We start from the raw sequence: 20031 nt of genomic DNA, 5'->3' as shown, positions 1-20031 counted from the left end.
GGTCCTCCTCACTATCTCCCAACACGTTGTAGACGTCCACCATCCGTACCCTCCCTTTGAAAACTTCCATTTTCTGCTCGGACATTTTTTCCAAAAGATAAATTTCCTATGGCCTGCATTTTCACGGGGAAGCGCTCGGAGATGGCTCTACCTGCAGGCTGTTAAATTAGCGCCATATAATTGACTGATTAAACGCTTATTGATTGCTGAGATCAGGGTGATGGAGACGGAGGATACGTTTCCTCTTGCCCTTGCTTTTTTACATCGTCCTCAGTTCACGAGGACGGATAATAACACAGACGCTGATACCGCGCTCAAAGATACCACGACTCCCGCTACATTTACAGAACTGAGGGCTGAACTTTTGTCAATATAGCTGAGAAATCTCGGGGATTATGAGCCACTTAAACGGATGCGTACGTGTGATTAAACGGACCGTGTTTGTACCCAGTCTATCTGATGTCCAAGTAGGGCAGCGTCTGGTCGTCTCGCAGGGCTTCGGGATGCAGGGATTGACATGCAGCAGGCTCAAGGTCAGACTCTGCTGCTCCCCCGAAAGCCTCCAGCCACCGATAGACACGTCTTCCCTCCTGAGCTGTGCTGGAGCGAAACACACCGCAGAACATCTGTTCACAAACAGCCCTGATGGAGCCATACTGACACCGAACGCGCACCCTCCACCCGCACCTCGCCGCCTAATTCCCCGGCCGGGGCCAGATGGCGGCCCGCTCCGCCGCCGCCGCCGCTCCCTCCTCTCCTGATCCAGGACAAATCACGAGGAGGAATTGGCCTGCAGGTACCGCCCCAGGCGCGGCTGTGCCACTCACCGCTGACCACCCTCTGGTGGCTTCCAATGTTCCCTCCTGTCAAAAGACAAATTGTCCAACAGACTGCTCTTTTATGAATTCACCCCGCGGTCCATTTCTCAAAAGAGGTTAAGGAAAATCCTTGGCCCGAGATGCTCAACTTTGAGACAGAACTCTGTTCTCTGAAAAGTTAAGAGGCCTGGAGACAGAGCAAAGCAAGAGGTCCTGAAAAAGGGGGGGGAGGCTGTTCTCAAGTTTCTTCACAATGGCCGACTGTTAATTCAGGCCCAACTGGCAGAGACACCTCTCTACCATCCCTCTACAATGTGCTTAACCTCTGAATTATGTGCTTGGCTGCCACCATAAACATGAGCATAGGTGAGGCAGAAGAGAACGCATTAGAGAACATATTTTTCATATTTTTCTTAGAGCTAAGCTAATTCCTGGAAAACAAATTACAGACTGTTCCCATCTCCTGGCAAGTGTTTATTTAGTGTCAGTTTGGGGAAGCTGATCCTAAAATTTGAAAATATGAAAGACAAATGACTGAGGTTAACCGCTAACACTGCTTCGGTTTCTTCTACACACTCGCAGACATGTGCGCACGGACGCACGCATCAATCACCAAGCAAACAACCAATATCATCTCCTCCTTACAGAAAGCAATTGTTCTGTTCTGTGATCCTGCAGCTGCTCGTGTTCTTTTCCCTGGCTTCCTCTCCTGTTATCGTGGCGCGTTTCCTCTGCGCTGGCTCTCGCTCGGAGAGAGGGCTGGACTATTTCAGCTCTAAAGTCATCTTTTCACAGGTGACCCGGTTAGGAATGTCACCACAGATCAGGGATAAGTGTGATTAATCTCCACTGACATTCTTATGGCACCTTTTACACAGCATTTCATCTTGAGGCTGCACAGGAGAGATGTGTGGGAAACAATATATCTCTGATGACAGTAGAAATCTGCCTCACGGATAACTGCAATATCTGCTCATTTAGCCTTAGTGCTATTTTTGGGGTTACCTCAGGTTTGCTCTAGTTATAGTTACCACTAATATCCCAGAAGAATATGATGATAAGAGCTCTTGGTCAAATAGATGAGATGTTCCATCAGCAGTGAAGCTGTTCGAATGTGTTACATAAAACGGCAACAGTTTTAACTCATATTACACAGCGATCAGCCACAACATTATGACCACTGACAGGAGACGTTAATAACATTGACCAATTCAGTGTTCTGTAAAAAGAAACTCAAAAAAGAAAAAAACATGAAGAACAGAGCAAGGTGTTGACCTGGCCTCCAAATTCACTAGAACATATGTCGTCAACAGGGGAGGTTCGCAAAATCTTTGGTTGATTAGACATTTTTTATATATTTTTTTTAAGTTTCACCCACAATTCTCCCCCACATATTTAAATTTCTTTAAATATACATGAACATGAATCAAAAATATTTCCTCAATAAATGGAGGCAACACACCGTTTCGCACAGAGCGCCACCCTAGCCGAGATCCGCCCCCTGTATACAATAGGCCCCGCCCCTATCCCTGCTCATCCAATCACAAAGCTGCATATTACACACCGACTCTGTCCGGTTCTCTAGAATTGGCCAAGAGCCTATTCAGTGCCCAGGTGAAATTCAAGATACACACTGTAATATTAATAACTCAAACACTTAATACTCATCAGTTTGGGTCCATGGCCTGAAAAATGGTGAAGACTCCTACACTAGATCCCAAACTGATCAAATATCTGCGGGACATCCTGAGGCTCAGACACCACAGGACACCCTCAAGAAGACCCATGTCCCAACTGCTTTGGAGGCCTACACAACATCAGGAAGGACAGTTTGGGGAAAAGAATCACTTTCATGCCAAAAAAACAAATATTTCTTCATCATCAGACCAACATTTCAAACAACAACCAGATGGATAATAGTTCACATTTTTTTATCTCGTATGTAATGTGTGCACTAAGTATGGTACATGTCCTGAAATGGTTCTTTTACTAACTTTGTTTATCTTCATCTTCCACCACCGACTCTTTTGAGTGTTGTGGAGCATGTGCACACGTGTTGTCCAGTTAAAGTCTGATTAAGGTGTATACATGCGAGATCAGAGAAAACTGATTTCCATTTGCATTATCTGTCCTTGTCAAATACGGAGAACTCTGAAGTTGTCCAGTTAAAGTCGGATTAAGGCTATAATTTATTTATTTATTTTTTTATGTGCATGTACACGTACTGAGTGTTAGGTGTAATGTCAAGTTAGGATGGACAGACCAGCAATGTGCTGGAATAAACATCCTACGCAGCATGAGCTTTTTATTCCAGGATTCATGCTGCTGAGCCACTGTTGTCCCAGGATATACTGTGTTACATTAGCAACAGAAAACCTAATAAAAACAAGCTCCATTCATTAATTCAGATGCTGAAAACTATTACCAGACAGTAGCTTTTATTTTGCCAAATAAAAGGGATGTTTCCATTGAAATGTGTTTTGCGAATGAGCTGCAACTCTCGTAAAGTCTCATCTCGCGATATCCCATAATTCTTTTAAATTTGTCTTCTACTTCACTGGGAAATGTGAAAAAAAAGTGTTTCCATTAGCACTTTTGTGATAAACTTTTACATCGTTACATCTGAAAACCACCTCATGAGAGAGTAAAAGTGTTTTACCTTTACATTTTTGAAATGCAGGCATTTCCATTAAGAGTTTTTTATTGCGATATTTAGGTTTTGTTTATTTCTAGGGGACATGGAAACGCAGCATGTGATATCAATAAAATCAATGTCAGTTCCTTAGATCTGTTCACTGTGTGTAAATGGAGAATATCATCTTTTGATGGTTCACCTTCGTTGTTTTGGACCATTTTTAGATACGTACATCCTCTTACTGCATATGTGTTTTTTTTTTACTGGATAAAAGCAGAAGGAGAGAAAAGCTTTTCCTTGACACTGAGGTATTAATAAGGTGAAATAACCAGGAATAAACAGCCCGTTTCCCAGTAGTTCCAGAGGTGACCGTGCTAATCCATTTTAAGATTTATCATAAATGAACAATCTCAACATATTTATACAACATGTCCACACAGACCAAAGCAAACATCTTGACAAACCAACAGTTTAAACACTGAATCACTGGCGTATTGCTGGTGCAGATGACAGCGCGCGGTGTGTTTGTGAGACCACTCAATAACAGCTGATCGCATTAATCATCTCAGCTGCATCGAGCGCTGGCTCAGAGACACGAGATTTTGGACCCGTCAGCTGGCCTCCTCCAAAAAGCCACATAATCAAACGCTGCCTGTGCATGATCAAACACTGCTCTCTCAGCTCCGTCAAGACCGCTGCCAGCTGTCTGGAAACATTCAAACTAATATTTACACCAATTAAGAAGTTCCATAAACATCAAACATCAAGTCGAGCATTACCAAAAAAGCCTCACAAGTGCTCTTAATGAGGAGATGTGACTAAATACGGTCCGCTGTTGCATCACTGGAGTGACTCACCGTTTTTTTGGACAGCTTCTACAGAGATATGAAACTATTCGCCTCTGCTATTTCCTGAGCAACACTTCAAGCGTGTTTACAGTAAATCCAGAGTCCTCTTCAGACGCACCGCGCAAGAGAGTGCACTTGACCGGAGAGGGACGTAAAAAAAAAAAAACAGAAAACATCTTGAACTAAGCAGGCCCCTCACGGCTAAAGAATTTCACAAATTGCACGGGTGTTATTCATTAAGACGGGACTAATTAAAGCTCCATGGGAGAAGAGATGGAGGGGGCTGGTTGAGTTACTCAAAGCACTCAGAGCGGGGCAACAAATTTCTACCTGACGAAGGCATTCCTTCCACAGGTATGCGTCTCCGCTGCCAACAGCCAAACAGCAATTTAGCACTCTACTACAAGTGTTTACACTGCACTTTGGCTCTGAGACTTTTTTTTTTTTTTTAATATTCTCTGTGTATTTACATTTAGAGAGAGAATATGAAAACTCGCAAATGGGACAGTAGGCCTGCACGGTTTCAGCCCCGGAGCACCTCGGGGGCCGCGGCGCAGAGCTCGTCCCTGCAGAGCTGTGGCTGAAGCCCACTCACTGTCAGGAGTGGAGCCAGCTGGCGCTGCAGGGGAAGGCAGGGATAAAAGGAGCTGTGGAGGGGGCTGCTCCTCTGCCTTCAATCCCACATGATCTCACTGGTCCTGGAGAGTATATCAGGCAAAAGCAGCGTCATCATTAAATGCCCATGCTGCAAATCTTTTTAATTATTCTCCTTCCTCCCTACCCTTTTAATGAGAGGAGTATCCACAGATAATGCGGGTAATTGGACAATGGGATTCACTCATTCAATTATTGACCACTGAATCTGCTCAGGAGTTGATGGGTAATTCTGTTTCTCAGCTCTGGCTCCGGGGCTCACTCTTCAGTACCCTGGTAAAAAAATAAAAAAATTAAAAAAAAAAAAAACTCCTTCTGGTGGATAGCATGTCTTTAAAATACATTTTCTGGCCTCTGTCCAAAAAGCATATTACGTTATAATTTGTTGGAAGCATGAGAGAGTCAGATCTAAATACACCACAGCAGGCCTATCCATAAAAACCTTGCAAAGTAACCTCTGGTATGCACCACTGGCTTTTGCTCTTAAACCACATTTTGCCATTTTCAGTGGGAGACGCGCATGTTGAGAGATCAGCTTTTGTTTGAAAGCCATTGAAATGTGAGCGGAGAGGACTAGTCTATTTAATGGCCCGTTGTGAGTCTGGCGGAGCAATTCAGCTGCATTCAGAACGCTACTGGAATGACTTTAGACGCTTGGTAATGAAAGGCGGTGGTCATTAAAGGGATAATTCAACATGCTGGTTAGCACGGCTCATCACGAGGGCTGGAAACCAAAGGAAACAGCTAACGAGGTTCACTTCAAACGTAACTAATTCTGGCTACCAGCACCGCACCTAAGCTCGCTAATTGACACGTCTTGTTTGTTTTATCGATACAAAAATAAATCTGCGTTGTGTTTTTTCTGGAGATTATGTACTAGGCTTCATTTTTTGCTTGAGAGCAATGATCCCTTAGTTTATGATGATAATAACAGAGATGAGAACAGAGATGTGCAAAACAGTCATTATGCAAGAAGTTGTATTAAATAATCACAAAGTACCTGCTAGCTGCTTCCAAACTTCATCTCCGGCCTCTTTATTAGGGACACCTTGCTATTAAAAGGTTGGACTCTCGTTTGTCTTCAGAACTGCCTTAATTCTTGGTGTCATACTTTCAACAAGGAGTTGGAAACATTCCTCATTGACATGATAACATCGCACAGTTGCTGCAGATTTGTCGGCTGCACATTTATGATGAGAATCTCTCGTTCCACCACATCCCAAAGGTTCTCTGTTGGATTGAGTTCTGGTGGCTGTGGAGGCCATTGGAGAACAGTGAACTCATTGTCATGTTCCAGAAACCAGTTTGAGATGATATGAGCTTTGTGACATGGTGCATTATCCTGCTGGAAGTAGCCGTCAGAAGATGGTCCACTGTGGTCATTAAGGGATGGACATGGTCAGCAACAATACTCAGGTAGACTGTGGCATTTAAACCATGACCCCCCACCATGACACCACCACCACCAGCCTGAACCGTTGATACAAGGCAGGATGGATCCATGCTTTCATGTCGTTTACTCCAGATTCTGACCCTGACATCTGAATGTAGCAGCTGAAATCGAGACTCATCAGACCAGGCAACGTTTTTCCAGTCTTCTATTGTCCAGTGTTGGTGAGCCTGTGTGAACTGTAGTCTCAGTTTCCTGTTCTTAGCTGACAGGAGTGGCCCCCGGTGTGGTCTTCTGCTGCTGTAGCCCATCTTCTTCAAGGTTGGACGTGTTGTGCGTTCAGAGATGATATTCTGCATTCCTTGGTTGGAACCAGTGGTTATTTGAGTTACTGTTGCCTTTCTATCATCTCCAACCAGTCTGCCCATTCTCCTCTGACCTCTCACATCAACAAGGCATTTTTTGTCCAAACAGCTGGATATTTTCTCTTTTTTGGAGCATTCTCTGTTAAACCCTAGAGATGGTTCTGTGTGAAAATCCCAGTAATACTCAGACCAGCCCGTCTGGCACCAACAACCAAACCACGTTGAAAGTCACTTAAATCCTCCTTCTTCCCCATTCTGATGCTCAGTTTGAACTTAAGCAAGTTGTCTTGATCTCCTCTACATGACTAAACGCATTGAACTGCAGCCATGTGTTTGGCTGATTTGTGTCAACAAGCAACTGAACAGGTGTACCTAATAAAGTGGCACAAAATTTAACAAAATCTTATGTGTTCTGAAGCCATGTCTGAACAAAGTCATTGAATGTTATGACAAACAGATGAAAATAGCTGCATTTCCTTAAGAGAGGGAACGTGTAAATTGGTCAGATTTGACCGAACACAATAGGAATCTGCTGCAGCGCCGCAGCGGCTTCTCCAGTTTATCCCAGCTGACACAGGCCTGCAAGTAAAGTAGTGGTAAGTAAACACCGTTCCTCCAGCTAAAAATGGCACTTGATTCGTCCCATCTGGACCCTCGCTTAAAAAAATAAATAAATAAATAAATAAATCTGGATAACTTCAGTAGCTTGAGTGAATTTCAAACCTGAAGGCAAAATCTACAAACCACAGCACAAGACCCCAGAGAGTGGGAGAATTCCCCCACTGATCATCCAATTTGGCTGATAGCAGTGTGTGAGCGTGCAGGGGTGGAGAGAAAACAGGAAAAAAAATAAAAAAATAAATAAAAAATAAAAAAAAACTCCCAGGAATCTTCCATCAGCCTGCGTCTTTCTTTACATCGGCTCACACTGATGCGCCGCATTAATCACGCGCAGACAAACAGCTGTGATGTTGTGTCTGTTGGTAATTGTGACTCTCAACCATACTTAGCCTATAGCTACTCTCCACATGAGCTGATAAACCACTCTATTACTGCGGCACAATGTGGGACATGTTCCGTCGGTGGCAGCTCGAGAGCAAAGAGAGCAAAGAGCTTCCTGCAGCAGTATCACAAAAGGCAGTTTATCTGCGCGCTCGCTAATGGAATAACACGCGTTCCACCGAGGAGAAGCTACGAGAATTTTTCTCGGTGGCGTCGCCCTATTAGAAAAAAAAAGGGGGGGACTTTGCACTGGGGGAGAAGAGGCGGCGGCGGCTGCTAGCTTTCAGTGTTAAAATCCCTCCCTCCCTCTTCTGAAATTCACACCTCCAGCTACAGCCATTATCATAATTGTTACCAAATACTGTAACTCGCGAATTTTAATTGCAATACCATTAATTTCCAGTCTGAATGAGTCTCCTTTGCACAGACAATTTCATTTTCCAAATTGACATCCCCACTCAAATGATTTCATATAAACACACAGATAAAATAATAATAATAATAATATCTCTGGGGCCAAATAGGCAGAAAGAAGGAAGGAGGGGGTGTGGGGGGTTGGTGGGTGGAGGGAAATGATTTCAATATGTTGTAAGAGGCAGGGAAACTGTATCAAGAACTAAGTCGCGGTTACGCCTCCGAGGCTTTAAAACAAATATGCCCTTCAAGTGACGCGTTATCATCTCCGCGCCGCAAATAAACCATGCCTCGCCTCGTTTCATTTCAAGATAAAAGACCAGTCGTTTGGGTATAATGGTCAGGGCCCGACCAGGAGAAATAATAAACCATTCATTAAATCAAGCACACGGGAGGTAACTTTTCTAATAAAAGATTCTCAAAGTTTAATTAATAGTAGTCGTTAGCGCTCGTTTAAAACTTATCGATTTAAACATAACAATATGTTAAAATAATGTATCCTGCAACAGTCACACCCCCTCACCCCCACCCACACCCCACCCTCCTCCTCCTGCACCACATTGTAATCAACAGATTGTTAGACATGCATTTTCTGAGCCACTGACAAAAGCCTGATCTATGGGGTCGAAGGGAGCGTTCGTAATCCATCCATTGCTGCAATTTATTATCTTATTTTAATTGTATACACAAACATTGAGGTGATTTAGGTGACACAGTGGAAAGATGAAATCCGTTTATATTAAAAGGGTTGCTCACCCCTGGAGCCCACTGCCAGCAACACCTTTCAATGACTGCTTTTAACAACATGGTTATTGTTTTATTGATCAGGGTTTTATTACGGATTTGACACCCATGTTATGTGTTAATCGAACCGCATATAATTTTTTGACACATATTTTACGAGATTATGACTGCAATTAATTTAATAACTATTATTTTTTCGCCGATTTCAGCGTTAACGAGGTTTGCGGGGAGAGTGCTCCATTCGTCTTGGCCGTGTTGTCACTCGTGCACTCTCCGGCGCGGTGGCGCAGTGCGTGACCTTAATGGAAGCCCGCGGAAATGGCCAAATCGAGCCGGCGTCCGCACTCCCCCGGCTCATCCCCGGAGCCACCTCCTTTTGTTCTAGGAAGTGATATCACTATTAAGGAAGCCATTCACAGCCATATAATTCCTCCGTTCTACACTTAAACGCTCCGAGCTTATGGGAAAATTATACAACTCGGCCTCAAAAGTACTTTGAGGATGTGTCATTTTTCAGGCAGTGTACATTTAACCTGGGAGGAGGGAAAAAATAACCATTTTCCGCAAAGTGAAGAAGGATTAATACCTTTTCTCGAATCACAAATTATGCAACATTGGCTTTGCGCACAGTAAATCAGCAACGCGCGGACGGCTAGCTGAGGGTACCCGGGCGGCTAACGCAGGGCAGGGGGGGGGACGGGGAACATAACAACATGTCAAGACGAGATGAAGCTCACACATCTATAAGGACGGGAACAGACAGGAGGAGGTGATGGGGGGGGGCACTGTTGGTCAATAGCCTCCATCTGTGTCTCCTCTCATCTCTAAGAAGTGCACATCTGCTGAACACGGCACAATTTATCTATCAGAAGAATTATTAATTAATAGTTCATCTCATCCCGTATAATTGAGGACAGATCTGGAACGCCATTAGCCGCGATAATAAAGAGAGCGCTACCTCCCGCCCACCTGAGCACGCGGGGAGAAAAGCCTCCTCTGCTCCGGCTCTTTGTGGCCCCGTCAGCAAATGTATTCTTCGTCTTCAGCGAGGAGCACTACTTAACAACTTATAGGTTTGTCAAACCAATTTCATTCTTTTTTAAATCTTCATAGCAATTATCTTTTTGCATAATCAGTTTTCAAGACCTTGGGGGTCTACTGGGTCTTGTAACGTCTTTAAAATAATTGTTCAGATAGTAATTTGAAGTTTTGTGGAAATTGCTTAATAATCAGATCCCAAAGTCAATATTTGGCTGAGGAACTAAAGTTGTAGATGGGAAAGACTTCTTCACGGGGCTCCGGCAAGAAAAAAAGGGGAAAAAGGGGCTAAAAATAAAAAGACATCAGGAGCTGGAGCCAAATCGACATGAAAGCCGGGCGCTCGGATCCTGCGCTTCACTCGCGTTCGACTGCACAGGTGCACTTCCAGGTTGCAGGAGACAATATGCTGATGAAGCAGCGCCATCTGAGCAACGCCAGGAAAGATATCATTGGGAATAAAGCCACATTATCGTGAAGTATTAACAGCTGTTGTGGACCTAACACGGTGGTTATCTACTTCTGAGCATTTGAAAGATATCCAACTTACAGGGAGGGTGCACGGGTTTTTATGTTTGTCCCAATTACCCTTGTAATGAGATGTATCTGAGTCCGTATTAATGACAGTAATGAGAAAGATAAAATGACAATGTGTAAAAACTGAGCTGGCATATCAATGACTCGCCACACTGAGCTCCATGTCTGATGCACGGATGCAGGGACAAAGGACGAAGATCCACGAGCCCCAACAGCAAGGACAAATAAAAGAAAATACAGGTCTAACACAGTGCAGCCCCTTGACTCTTAAAGTATATATGAATCACTTGCCTTATTATCACCCTGACACAGCACGGAGCTTTCGCCTTATGAACGCTACTCAAGGAGCGTCTCATAATGTGCGCTGACTAAACCCAATCATAATCCGTCTTGGCCAATAACAACAAGACAATGCTTTACAGACAAAACGCCCTGATGTCATATCATCATTACACTAATAGCGAGCGGCCCGGGCTTCTCTTAGCCCCACCCAATTAGTCATTTTAAACTGCTTATTGGTGAGAAAGCGTCAATGATCAATTCAAGCGTTTAGACCCGTGGAGCGGGGGCTTGAGTCGGTGCCAGCATTGATTATCTGAAGGAGCAAATTGGTCCATAATAATGGGCATTTTTCTCACGACGTCCGCGTAAACCTGGGACGGCTGCTCCTTTTACCGAAACGTAGGGTTTTAGCTTTGTCGTTATTTATTACCGCGCGTCATCTTAATACTTTCAAGCATCAACAGGGGTCCCGTGACTCCTAGGGGTCTGTGAAGGTACTGCAGGAGAGGGGGGGTTGCAAAATCTTTGGTTGATCAGACATTTTTCATGCATATTTTTTTTATTGTATTTTACTCCAAAAATTCAAATTTTCTTTAAATTCACATCAACATGAATCCCACATATTTTAGTAATGGGATAAATGGAGGCAGAAGACCTACCTTAGCCAAGCAATGCAAAAGGCTAATGTATATTTATACATAGCACTAGGCCGAGTTGCTTTTAAGAACAACTGTGTCGCTGGATTACAGCATTTTAAAGATATAACTACATTAAGGAGGCATCAGTCGGGTTGAAGAAATTCATCGCATAACATTTCCCTGAGACACAACATTGAAAAGGGAAACAAATACTGGGAGAAATGGAGACGTTATCCAGGTCAGAGGTGATCTCAACACTGAATATTTGCTTTAATTTGAGAACTTTGTTTTTTTCCATTTTGCAATAGACAGTAAATTATCCACAAAAGGACACTGGAAGTTTTATTTTGTTGTTCTGTACACAGAAATCTGTTTTCCTTTGCTTACATGTTTTTTTTTTTTTCAGCAAGAGAACAGCGAAAACCTGTTCTGCAAAGACTAATCCAACTTTTCTTTTTCGCATGGAATGGAAATCTTTTATTTCACAGTAGATGATCCTGTTTGATGTACATGTTTCATTAATGTATTTTAAGTTGTTTTACTTAAAAAACAATAAAAAAAAAGTCTAAAAAAAAAAGAATGCATCAGTTGGAACGTGAACAATGTCAGATTAGTCCTCTGGGTGTTTTTTAGTGTCTTTCAGCCCATTGTTTTGGTTTTAAGCTGCTCTCTTTGTCCTCATATAGTCATATATATAGTATATACTTTACACTGAGTTGGATAAATATAGTTTTAAAGCAATAAATATGGTTCTAAAACAGAATAAATTAAGTGGATCTAGTTTAATAAGGAGTGAGTTAATAGATAAACACACATTCAAGCCATAAAGGACTACGTTTTTTTTTTTTTTTGTGCTTCTGTTTCACAGATTTACAGATGAAAAGGCCGGAAAAGTCTGCAGGCTTTAATCTCTCAGTCATTTCTGGTCCACAAATAATAATAAACAGTTTTAAAATGTATTTGTGTTGTTTGATTCCATGTATTTTACTGAATATATCAGTAATTAAAATATACTTTTTAAACAGGTTGGATAAATTGGCCAATAATATTATTTGACAATTACTAATATCTTATTTTTTCTCTTTATTAAGAACAGATTCTGCAGGCAAGATTGCAATAATGTGACTTAACTTGCACAAAAAAAAACACATGGGTGACTTGATCCCATCTCTGTTATAAACTCCACCCAGACAGATAAATTTAACGTCAGGCTGAGGATGAACTAGTGGAGACTTTCAGAGATATTTCCCTTTAAAATGCTCAAAGCACTGAAGAAAAGTGAATTTTAGGCTAAAAATGGCCAGAAAAACAACTTTAATGTACTATGCAAGTGTATAAAGAGCACTGCATGTTTACCATTGTTAATATCCAAATGATACGACCTCAGACGTTAAGCTATGCAAATTAAATACAGAATATTGACGGAGTAAAATGAACCAGATCGCCTGAAACCAGCATAGAAGCCCTGAAATCAGAGCAATAAAGCCTAAATGTTAATAGAAAAAAAAAATCTATTTAGCCTTTTAGTGGGTTGAATAACTTCAAGGCGTTTTACGAACACCCCATGGATCATCAGAAGGTCCCAGGTGGGGTAGGGTTGCCTTAGGAAACGCTCACATCCTCCACAGTGGAGAGAATCCCCAGTTGGTTTAAGTCATATACTGTTAGACGCCAAAGAATCCAATTTACCCCATTCCCATACTTCTTTGATTTCCTTTACTTTGTAAGGTCATTTATCTGAAATCTTAATTTGGAAACTGTGATTTCTTTTCTTCTGTGACAAGGACCAGCAGGAGCCCCCCCCCCATCATCACCACCACCCCCACCACCTCCTCCTCCTCCTCCTCCTCCTCCTCCTCCTCCTCCTCATGCTCAGCTGTCATCATGGAGGTAGGCAGGTGTCCTTTAAGCAAAAAAAAAATTAAAAAAAATAACTGAATGGGTCAGACATGTTCAATTAGAACAAAAAAAAAGAAAAAATGAATTATTGTGCTGTTAATGGGATTAGCAGGAAACATTCCCCAGAGTGAACAAGGTGAGCTCTGATTTAAGGTACGACACTAGACCTGGACCAGAACAACCTGCTCCAGACTCAACTAAACTCAGGTCGTTAAAGAAAACCGAGCAGATTATAACTGGAAGCTGTTCTTTAAGGCGATCTCTGACATACTGCATATCATTTCTGCCCCTATGTGTCCTGCTGCAGTTTCCCAATTGCATTGCATAGAGGTTTTCTAATTCTAATTCTAATATAAACATCTTTGGTAGATAAATGCATTAGCCTTTACTTTCTTAATCACACGTTGACAGATTCTCTTGCTATGGACGTCCTTTAAATTTGCATAATTTCTACTTCTTCTGGTGGTAACAACCCATTAATCATTTAGGAAAAGTTCTCCTCCTCATGTTGATTCGTCTGTGGGACCCAGCGCCAGTCCTCCACCCAGTACCTCCAGGTTCATGCTATGAGACGTTCATCCAACCTTTTCACTAATGTGATGTGCAGATCGATACTGAAATATCAACACCATCCGATACCAGGTCTTTATGCTCTAAAATCGATTCTTAAATCAAAAATATCGATACTCCCGATACTTCAGCCATTGGAGTTAATGTAGAAACACAGTGGAAATAACTGAACTATTGTGTTGCTTTGTTTTAGCATTTTCACATATTTTGTATGATTGTGTCTCTTGGTTTGTCTGTTGTTGTATTAGCTCGGCTACATAATAAATGAGGCCACTACCTCAATATACTTCAGAGTTTAAAACAAATAAATAAACTCTGATGTCTTGGATTCTTTATGAAGCTATGATTTGAAATAAGTTACTTTTTAATAGGTTAACCAGACTCATTAGTGTGTATTTACACAAAGTATCAGTATCAATATCGCCGATACCAGCCATGATTTACTCAGTATCAAAAAGAAAACTGGTGGTATCGAACATCACTACTTTAAAACATTAGTCTCAGCCCTCAGTTCCTGGAATTACTGTCAATATTTGTATCGATCTACGTAGTTTATTTTATTTCGTTCATTATTATTTTTGATTATTTTATTACTTCATCTTCTTCTATCCTCCTTGTTTCCATTGGCCACTTATTCATTTATCTTTGAACACAACTAATATCACTAAAAAAAACAAAGAAATCTCACATTTTCTAGAATTCTGCACACAGAAGTTTAGTCCTTATTTAGACCCTTAAAGATATCATTATTAGTAAAGTATCTGTCATCTCTTAACTTCACTGTAACTGCTTGTTTTTTCCTCCGTCATATTTTATATTTGTGTCAGAGGACGGAGGAATCTGTCTGTGAGAGTAATCCCAGATCACCAGGGTGAACGTTTTTTTCTGTTTCAAAGGGGAGAGTGAATATGACATCAAGTGTCGTCTTCCCTTTGTGTTAGCCGGCCTCAAGGTGACATGGGAGTCTGCTCTCATCACCGGAGCCCGCGATGACACTTAACTCTCCATGGAACTCATTAAGGGGCAAAGGGGACCTCTGCACCGGCAGCATGTTCAACAAACTAAGACATTTTACTAAAACCAGGGGAAAGAGAGAGAGAGAAAATATCACCATTTTCATCCGGTTCCACGAAACACCTGCCAGGGCCACACACACACACACAGGGCCACACACACACACACACAGTGACACACACACACACATAGTGACACACACACACACACGTATGGAGTAAAACGTTGTGTTGCCCTTCCAAGGTGAAGCGAGGCAGAATTAAAGAGAAACTTTCTGACTTTCACAGATGATGTCTGATTGTGCTGCTGTTAAAGACGTAGTTTGTGGGATTTCAGGGGGATTTAGGAGTAAAATTACACAGATCAGCCAGAACATTATGACCATTATGACGGGAGGAGTGAATAACATTTAAACCGTCTTGTAACAGCTCAGTTTTGCTGCTGGGAAACAGTTTGGACCTGGTATTTATTATTCTTTTTTTTTTTCAGTCAAACCCTTCCTGAAAAGGACACGTTATCACATGACGTCTAGATTATTGTAACTCTCCGTACGTCAGCATTGGCCAATCAGAGCGTCTGCAGCTCGTCTCTAACCGGGACAAAGAAACGAGAGCACATAACGTCGGTGCTTTCCTCTCTTCGTTGGCTCCCGGTTATGTACAGGATGGATTTTTAAGATTCTTTTATTTGTTTTTAAGGCTCTGAATGGGCTGGCCCCAGAATATCTACTGACCTCCTGAACGTGCATCGTCCCTCCAGAGTCTTTAGGTTCTTAAAACAAGACGGGATCGAGCTTTTGCAGTGGCAGCTCCCACGCTGTCAGAAGCTTTGTCTGCTTCTGTCCGCTCTGTGACCTTCCCACTTTTAAAATCTTTTTGTTGTTTTTTTGTGAGTGAGTCACCTAGTTGGATCTTTTATCTGTATTATTTTACTGTTTTATCGTTTTTATTGTTGTTGTTTATTTTATCCTGTTAAGCCTGTTAAGGTTGACCTTAGTCTTTTTAAATATGCTATATAAGTAAAAGTATTTATAAGTAAAAGGGACATTGACAGAGGCCTGGCCTCCAAATTCACTAGATCCCAAACTGATCAAGACTGTTTTGGAGGGAGACCTACACAATATTAAATTATTAATATTAAAATATTCTAAATATGGCAGCTCAACATAATGGAGTACTCTACCATACTTTGGTTACAGTCAGATAATTATTGTTAGTTTATGTGGTTTTATTGATTGATAAGTAAATTCTCCAATGTTGTGGAAACTTGGTGGAAACGTTTATACGTGAAAAAATGAATTATTGTTTTAATCCGACTTTAACTGGACAACTTAAGTGCATGTAAACACGTTACTCCGACTAAAACCAGAGTTTTCCTCATCCGATAAAAACGCCCAGATAATGAGATTAAAAATCAAATTTTCTCCAACGTGAATACACCTTAACTGGACAACGTGTGTGCTCATGCTTCACAACCGCTCTGCTGGTGTATGACCCCAGAACAAAAACATCCAACAAAGCCGATGGCAAAAGAAGAAGAAGAGGGTAAACAGAGCCAGTAGAAGAACCACCTGAGGGATAGCACCATCTTATCTACCTAAGTAGTGCACACATTATGTATGAGATTAAAAAGCTTAACTATTATCCATCTGGTTGTTGTTTGAAATGCCGGTCTGACACATGAACAACTCGTTTATCATATGACGTGATAGGTCGACCAGAAAGGGGGCTGTATTAATCCACTGATAAGACACATATCGCCACCTAGTGTTGAGGAGGAGAACATGTTCCCATCAGTTATTCGATTTTCTCCGTTGCATGTAAACTGGAACAAAGACCACATTCAGAAAGTTGAATTTCGAGCATAGCTTGATTAAGCACGTAAACACACTGACGAAGGTGAAATAATCAGCCCAAGCACGTCGTCATCCAACAAACATTATATGAACACAACAGGAGTGGATGTGTGCGAGTGCTTGTTTACAACAGCAGATGATGGAGTGGACATTAAGCGGCACCAACGGGGTCAGAAAGCCGTCGCTTAGATGTAGGGAAATTTGTACCTGAACTTGATCTCAGCCTGTCACTTTGCTCCGCATTAGGGCGAGCTCTAATAGTGGGGGGGGGGTGGGTGTGTGCGTGGGGGGGTGTCAGCCACGGTGACTCCTGTGGCACGTATTCACGGGGAGCTAAATTAACCACGTGACCCGCCGGACCTCTCAGACGGCGTGATTGACGTCGACCAGTGACACAAAACCTGCACCATCAACAAAGACACACTGGCAACACTGCCACTGTTGGGCTTCTTACAGAACGCGAGGTCTTGATGCATCGTGCTGCCTCACCACCACAGCACAAAGAAAATGAGATGAGGAAAAAGAAAGAAAAGAAAGCAGGAGGATCTCTCTTCAGGAGCTATATTTACATTGAGTGCAGCAGCTCACATCTTAATTTTTCAATTAGCATGACTCTTGTTCTCTAAACATATGCAAACACAGCGGGGCGTCTATTAAAATGCAACTCTAGTGTTGAGCCTAATTAGAGTAAATTGCTTGGCTTGTATTCGGAGAAATCTGAATGCAGCTTGCAACCCGTGTCTTACCGCGGTGTTTCACCCCAACAAACAAAATGCCACTTGCTGCCTCATGCATATGTTCACAGCCTTCAAACACACTCTGGGTGACACTGATTTAACGCGTTTTACTTTCCAGCTCTCATATCCTTAATTAACATTATAAAATCTCTTTATAGTGTGTCCTTAATAATACATTTGAACAGGAAAATATAGTTTGAATGTGTTATTTCCCTCCTTTCTTTCTTTGTGTGATAATCTGCATTTGCCTTTGGCTTCGCTGTCGGTTCACGGAGGGAAATAACTCAAACTGATAAAATTGTTGCTGACTTTGTCCCGGTGATGTTTTGAAAGGATCTCTCTTTTTTTTTTTTTTTTTTTTTTTTTTGCCAACGTCACTGGAACATTGAAGAGGCTTACAGTACAGCAGGCACCAGGCCAAATGGACCCTGTGCAATGTAAAGGATAATTTGTCCCGGGTGCTCTCTCCGCTTCGCCGAGGTAAACAGACGCATCCTCAGCCCGGGACAAGAACGCGGCGCGAGAACCAGAGTCGCGAAAGAGCCGAGAGGACGAGGACTGAGCCGCTGTGGCAACGCTGTGTTAGACGTTAAGTCCCACCGGCCTCAGTTGTGCGCAGCCACATATTTTTGGCTCGAGGTAATCAGGTTTGTCATACTAAGTGCATTTTTTATCTGTGATGCAATGGACCAGATGGCAGATGAAACGACTCGGAGAGCTGATGTGAAAGACAAAGGGGGAGTAAACAGTACTGAGGAGAGCTCTGCGTGGGCGAGAGGAGGTAAGGTAATGTGACTCAGGGCTGTGGAGTATCTGAGCATCACTACTGGGTCACTGTGTTTCAATTTGCAATATCATGAAACCACTTACTCCTGTTTTATTTTATATTTGATTCAGGATGTAGTGAGAAACTGCTCAGTTTCGGAGAAACAAATCACAGCATTTTGTTGATTGCTCATATATTCTTTAATGCACATACACGTTTTATTTATTTATTTTTCATCCAGTGGTTCAAATGGCTCGTTTGGAGCTTGCATTTTTATTTAGAACATGGAGTAAAATTATCTCCAGACCCACCGCTCCTAGTAACCGTGGCGTCTAATGAGTTAGCGAGGCTCGGTGAAACACTGGAACAAAACCTGAAAAATGCATGGTGTGCCTGCAGGCCTTATTTCTCTATCAGTTAATGGTCATGGGCACGGACCAGCTGCACTTCTTACTTAATTCATTAGATAACCCGGGAGCATCACGCTGCTTCTACACACAGACGGCACCGATTTTTGAAGTTCGTTTTAACTTGTTGAACTTCAAATACCAATCCCTGCCTTCTTCCCTTCACATTCGATCACAGAGACACGACAGATAAAAACACTGACAATTCTAATGAGGCATAAAAAGGATCTCACCAGCTGACAAAAAGTGATAACACCAGGCGCTATTTTCAACTTTGTTATTTTATACGTATTTTCAAAGGGAGCCAATAACATCTTTTAAAAAAAAAAAAAGGACCAGTACATCCCTGAGCAGTGTGTATTTGTATTTCTCTTTCTACAATTTAGGTGAGACAAGTACAGTTTATTTGACTTTTAAATATGAATAAACCATCAGGCTTTAAATTTTAAATAAAACAGAGAAAGGAATGGTGAATATCAGATGTTAAAATAACAAATTAGAGCCTAACTCCACAGCCTGTCCTCTGATTTTCTGCACGTACCATTTTGTGAATGTTGGCTAAATACAATTAAACATGTTCATTAAAAAAAACACATCTATGTGTAACAATGACAGTTTGTAAGAACTCACGGGCTGCAACTCCTTCTTGTCCAACCTAGTGTCCCGACGTGAGACGACGAGAGATAAACTGTCGTTTTTTTTTGGCCATGACGGTCGAATGTACAGCCTCAGATTCAAAATCAAACCTTTTCTTAAGTTCCCATTTACTTCCTGGTCTGGCCAAAGCATATGGAAGAGTATTAGGGCCACCCATGAGAAAAAAAATTAGAGAAGGTAGATATTTTTTTTCTTAATGCAGAAAAAGGTTGAAATGCATTGATATAAACTCCAAGGTGTGTCCCTGTCCACCCATGGAGTCCCTAAGCCGGACACATACGCAACGTGGTCCAGGAAGTTGTATTTCAACTTTTTTCCTCAAAGTGCATGATGAAAAATGGGTTGGGAAGTTCTGGAAGTTTTTTTTTAATTAATTAATTTGTGTCTTTACCTTTGGACACAGCCATGCTAGCAGTTAGCTGGATCCAGGGGACGGTTCCACAATAAGCTAATACACCTGGCTAGAGCTTCAGAGTGGCATCAGAGTGAATAGCATTTCCCTAAAAACATGCAACATGCAAAACATTTTTGCAGTGCACCAGTATTGCAAAAAGAAAAAGAAATAAAATATAAATTTAATTTAGTTTATATAGCCACAAATGCAGTTCACATAGTTTCACTGGAACAAAAAAATGTTCTGTGGAGCGCTAAACCAAAGAAAAAGTGCACAAACAGGATTCAAATGGTTGCACGTCTGAGCCTGATCGAAAAAAGTGAATATTTTGTCCTTTATTTAAGAAGAGATGTGCAGCCAGTTATAT

This window comes from Mugil cephalus, chromosome 4, assembly GCF_022458985.1.
Source record: "Mugil cephalus isolate CIBA_MC_2020 chromosome 4, CIBA_Mcephalus_1.1, whole genome shotgun sequence".
Classification (NCBI taxonomy): domain Eukaryota; kingdom Metazoa; phylum Chordata; class Actinopteri; order Mugiliformes; family Mugilidae; genus Mugil; species Mugil cephalus.
This window is presented reverse-complemented; position numbering follows the sequence as displayed.